The following is a 6,000-nucleotide window of genomic DNA, read 5'->3' as shown; positions in this document are numbered from 1 at the left end:
GTCCTTATCTATGCCTATGTATGTATGCAAGTGTTCTACCAATTTTATATTCCAGTAGTCTCCGTGTTTCTGTTTTTATATTTAGGCCTTTGATCTATTTTACTTAATATGTGGTAAGGGGTGTGCATCTACACTCATCTGCCTGCACCTGGACAGCCAGTTTTCCCAGCACCATTTGTTAAAGAGACTATCTGTTCTCCAGTGTTTTTAATCCTTTTGTCGAATAACAAATGTCTAAAGGTGAACAGGGTTGTTTCTTTGCCTTCTCTTCTATTCCATTGGTCTCCATGCCTTTTTTGTGTGCCAGTACCATGCTATTTTTACTACTGTAGCTCTGTAGCATAAGTGAAAATCCAGGATTATAATGTCTCCAGCTTTGCTGTTTTCTCTCAGAATTGCTTTATGTATTCTGTATATTTCCTGGTTCTGTATAAACTTTAGAATTCTTTTTCTAATTATGTAAAGAATGTTGTTGGTATTTTGATTGGATTTGTATTAAATCTATATATCATTTTGATAATATGGCCATTTTGACAGTATTGATTCTACATGTCTGGGAACTAATATATGTATTAGTTCCCCAAATGAATGTAATTATATGTAAATAAGAGTTTAGAACAACTACTCTGAAGACAGCAATATGCAATATAACAACCATTGTTAACTTCCTATCATCTTGTTTTGAAATTCTGTATCGTTATTACTTTTTTAATTTTTAATTATAAAGAAAAATATTTAAAATGTATAATAACATTCTGATTTAAAGCAAAGAAAATGAGTTTTTAAAAAGAATATTATTGCTAACAGAGCTATCAACATTTATACTTAAAAACTAAGATACTTAAGCTAGGGGCTGGGGATTTAGCTCAGTGGCACAGCACCTGCCCAGCAAGTGCAAGGTCGTGAGTTCGGTTCCCAGTACTGGAAAAAAAACAAAACCAAAATATAAAATAAAATAAAATACTTAAGCTAAATTGTCAATTAGTGTTATTTTATAAAATAAACATCTCTCTCAACTCATACAATATAGGCTTTTACTTTTGCATAGATTCATAATCTGACCTTCTCCAGGTTGCCAAAGCCCAAGAAAGAACTTTAAGACTATAGACTGACTTTTATAAGGAGTACATGATGTGAATTTTTAAAAGATATAATATCTTCAAATAAATGGTCCCAATACAAACTTAGGATTCGGGGCTGGGGATTTAGCTCAGTGGCAAATGCGCCTGCCTGGTAAGCGCAAGGTCATGAGTTCAGTTCCCGGTACCGGAGGGAAAAAAAAAAAAAAAAAAAAAAACTTAGGATTCAATCAGCATTAATGATGGTATTAGAAATGATAGCTTCAGTTATAAGCATTATGTATTTTCCTTTGAGATATTAATTTATGTAGAGTAGGTATTTGGAGTTTGCCCTAGCACAACCATACTGCAAACCTGCTTGTAACCAAAGAAGTCATTTATGATATTATGATATCAAATAATAGGAAATGTTTTAAAATTAATATTATGTAACTCACTTTCCAGAAATTTATTTTCTGTAATCATTTGAGAAAAAAGGTATATTTTGAAATTAAAATAAATAAGATATGGAGTAAATAAAAGAAACACATAATTTCATCCTTGTGAATTTTATATTCTATTAAATATTTGATTCTAAAAGAAATGTAAAATGTGTACTATGTATGAATAAAATAAGAAATTTTCTTCAGTAATGTTTTCCATGAGTTCACTTTCTGAGAATAAAAATTGTTCTTCAGGGAGATATGCGACTAAAACTGCAAGGTAATCTCTAGAGTTGTTAATAGCTAATCTTAAAATGAGGGTCATGAAAGTTCTGAAAATGAAAGCAAAAATACTGATAATATCAAAATTATCTAAACTAAAAGTTCAAAAAAATTTCATCTCTAAGTAGTTTACAAAAAAAAACTATTAAAAGAAAATGCCCTGGGGATTTTGACAAGAAAAGTCACTATGTAGAAAGTTATACATTTTTTAATGTAAACCATTACACGTAGGAATTGACATCCATAAATAATATCCTTAAATTACATTAAATTGACATAATTAAAATACCATTTAAAACCACAAAGACTGTAAAGTGTAAATAATTTCAGTAACACTTGCTAACAGTGTTTTCAGGCCATGCAAAATATCAGCTATGTTAAGTACAACTATTAGTCCCATTTTGCAGATGAATAAACAGAGCTTGGGATTTGCTGTTCATCTGAATTCTCCCAGGTAAGGATGGAAAATCCAGATCTTACTCCCCACTGACACGCTGTTTATGGCTGACATCTACATGGCCCCCAAGAGCATCATGACCCCATAGGTGTGAGGGGATAATAGCTGACTTGCTGTTAGGAAGTGGGGTCTGGCGAAAGGGGCAGGTCCCTGTGGGTAGGAGCTGGAGTGGTGTGTCCTCCTTCTGGTCTTCTCCCTCGAAGCTTTGCTTCCTGCTTGTCTGGAAGTGAGTAGTGTTCCTCCCCTTCCCCCTTCCACCATCCCTCCTGCATTGGAGCCAGCGGAGCAGGAACTGTAACTGTGAACCAAAAGCAACCTCTCCTCCTTTAAGTCATAGATGTCAGGTATTTTGTCCCAGTCATGAGGAAGCTGAGTAAGATAAAGTTTTCATAGCATGAGCTCATCTTCAGGATGCTTTGCATTGCCTATGAAAATCTAAGATGAAATCATATCATTATGTTTATATTAGAGTAGTATTTTTCAGTTGGTGATATTTAACTAAAGGAGGAAGAGTTGCACTCAGAGGTAAGGCTGGTGAACTCTAGGTGTACTTCTCCCTTGATTACTGAGAGTATAAAACTGCATCATTTCTGTTTTTTTATTTTAAAGAGAAGAAAAAATAACAAAATAGCAACAAATAGACAAAAACAAAACAAAGCAAAAACAATGAAAATGATATAGGGTTTCAAACCAAAATGATAGGAATTAACAGTAGTTGTTATATTACATATTGTTATCTTCAGTGAAGTTGCTCAGATTACCAGATGTAAGAATGAAATACTGATCAACTAATTAAAGAGAATAAAAAGTAATTTAAAAACATTAGAAATGATACAGAGCTTCACTAAACAAGATGGTAGGAATTCAACAATGGTTGTTATATTGCGTACTGTTTTCTTCAAATTAGTTGTTCAGATTACCAGATATAAGCATGCAAAATTGGTCAGGAGGAAAAAATAAGCATTAACTGTTCCTTTCAATAAACCATTAGACATCAGCAGTACAATTATCCCAGCTATCCTTCTATAAGCTCTCTCTCTCTCTCTCTCTCTCTCTCTCTCTCTCTCTCTCTCACACACACACACACACACACACACATATATTTATTTTTCCCTTCTTTCTTTCTTTTTCTCCTTTCCCTCACCCTAGTTGTAACTTCTTTTGAGCAGTTTCTTTCCCTTTCACAATATCTATTGTACATTTTGGATTTTATTTACTCTTTCAGGTTTTGCACTAGGGAGACAATACAATGTTTACATATGTGGGTCCCATTTATTTCACTTATGCATATGGTCTCTGGTTGCATCCATTTACCTATAAAAGCCTTGAGTTTAGCTTTTTTATAGCTGAGTAATACTCCGTTGTACAAAAATACCACATCTTTTTATCCATTTACCTATAAAAGCCTTGAATTTATTTTTTATACTTTAAAATACACATTTTCCTTTCTTCGCTTTAATGTTACCCTAATGAAAATTGACTTTTTTTTTCAAATTTAATCTCCCTTGTGTAACTTTTAATACTTTCTGCAAAATTCAACAGTTCAATCTGAAGCCAAAGAAAAAAAACCTTGATGACTCAAATAGTTTAAGATTAATGCAAGAAGAAATTGCCTTGGTTAGTCATGCCTATTCTTATTAGTAGCTTGAAGTTTGCTTTTGTGAAGAATTGGTGGGAGTTTGTTGTGAAGTCAAACTCAGTGGATGATTTTGTGCTGTTTGTTTTCTAATCACTGAATTCAAGGAGAAGGTAGAATTGCAATTTGAATGATTACATTTTTACACACTATCAACTAATAGCACACCAGTTAAGACATTAACATGTATGTTAGAAATGTGTATTATCTTAGTTACAGTAATTCAACAAAATAAGTAAATATTCTATGGTTCAGAAACAATATAAAGAAAACTTTAATGGAAGCCCACATATAAATGTCGTTCTAAATAAGAATATTGTAGACAGCCAGTCAACATCAGTACATCTATTACACTGGAGAACTTATAATTGTTCCCCCAGAATATGCTATGAACATTGCATGTTTAATCAATTATGAGGCTGCTATTATGCAAACCCTCTAAGAGGTGAATTGTGAGTACATATATCTATATACCACACATGAACTAAAAATGAGAATACATATGCATGCACAAACACACATGTGCGCACGTCTTTTTTTTAAACCTATTCTCCCTTGTTCAGAGTGACTGACAACACGGCCAGTTGAAACTCTGAGGTAGGACTATTCACACTGACCTTATAGTGGCTGACATTATCTGACAGCCACCTCACCGAACATCTAATAAAACATTATTCACCTTTTTATTGACGAGTGAAATTAATATCTAAGTATTGAGCAGTTATTATATGCTGTACACAAGAGATGTGCCTTGCGGGAAAACTCATCATTCCTGCTCTAATGTTATGGTGATGTTATGGTTTCAACACAGACCGTTTTGGTTCCAGGGGACATCTGGTAATCTCTGGAGTCATTTTGAGTTGTCAGAACTCAAGGGAGTGATCATGGTATTGGCATCTAAGAAGTGTAAATAAAGAATTTTGCTAAATATCCTTCAATGCACAGACAGCCTCTACAACAAAGAATTATCCAATCCAACATGTCATAGTATGGAGATTCAGAAACCTTGCCTTATTTTTAATCTCCATTTAGTGGGTCAGAAAAATAGGACTTAAAAAGAATAAGTGAAATACTTCAAATCACAGTGATAATAAGTGTCTACACCAAGACTCAAAGTGTAGTCCAACTCCAAAACCTACCACTGTACACTCTGACTGTATTGTACTTCATTGTAAAATCACTTGCCTCACTATATGCGATTCCATAGTGCAGGAAACCTAGTGCTGTGAATCAGAGTTCCTCTGTTTTGGTGTAGACAGGTGCCATCTTCTTTGAGCTTTCTAAGTCATTCAAATTCTCACCAGGAAGCTGGGTCCTACTGTAACTGCAGGTTTCCTGTTTCTCCTAGCTTTCTATGATTCTAACCATGAGCTTTCCAAAGAGGTTATGAATTGCCTCTCCATTCCTCCACAGGGTGTTAGATTAGATCTCCCTAAAGCTTTGCCCTTGTTCATTTCTCTGCTTCTCAGCAAGCAGTAGAGGATTCCCTGGAGTGATCCCCTGATGCTTTTCTATCTTCTCTGTGGAATAGATTATTGCCTTCAGTGATATCGTGGATGACTTTTTCCACCTCTAGGGAACAACTCAAACACTACTAGGGAGAGAAAGGGGATTTGACACTGCCCCTTCTCTCCAACTGGACAGGGGATATCAAGATATTCCATAGGGAAGATACTAAGAGTTGACTGTCTCCCACTTGAAGCAGTAAAGATTTCTAGGGGAAGAGATCCACAGGCTGACCTCCAAACCAAATAGCTGAGGACCCAATGCATGTTGCCAGGTTACCTGCATGCCCCCCAGGGACCAATCTAAAACAGCCTAAACAAAACTAGCAGTCAGCATAAAGCTTCAGTCTCCGTGCCCTGGTCATCTTATTTTTACACTCCTTACAGAAGTAACACACATGTCTATAAAATAGAAACTTTACTAGTGTGCAGCATCAGGAGCTAGAATTTGTCTCTAAATATAATTTGAAATAGAAAAACAATATTTCCTATTATGTGCCTTTTGAGGCATCATATATTTTCTGTAGAAAATGGGGTGGGTACAAACGTGGAAGAATACCCTAAGATGTCAGGTAGAACCAAATCCACTAATGAAGATTCCCTTCGGCCACAGCATATT

This window comes from Chinchilla lanigera, unplaced genomic scaffold (assembly GCF_000276665.1).
Source record: "Chinchilla lanigera isolate Chin_1 unplaced genomic scaffold, ChiLan1.0 scaffold00048, whole genome shotgun sequence".
In the NCBI taxonomy this organism is placed as follows: Eukaryota; Metazoa; Chordata; class Mammalia; order Rodentia; family Chinchillidae; genus Chinchilla; species Chinchilla lanigera.
Note: the sequence above shows the minus strand (reverse complement) of the source record.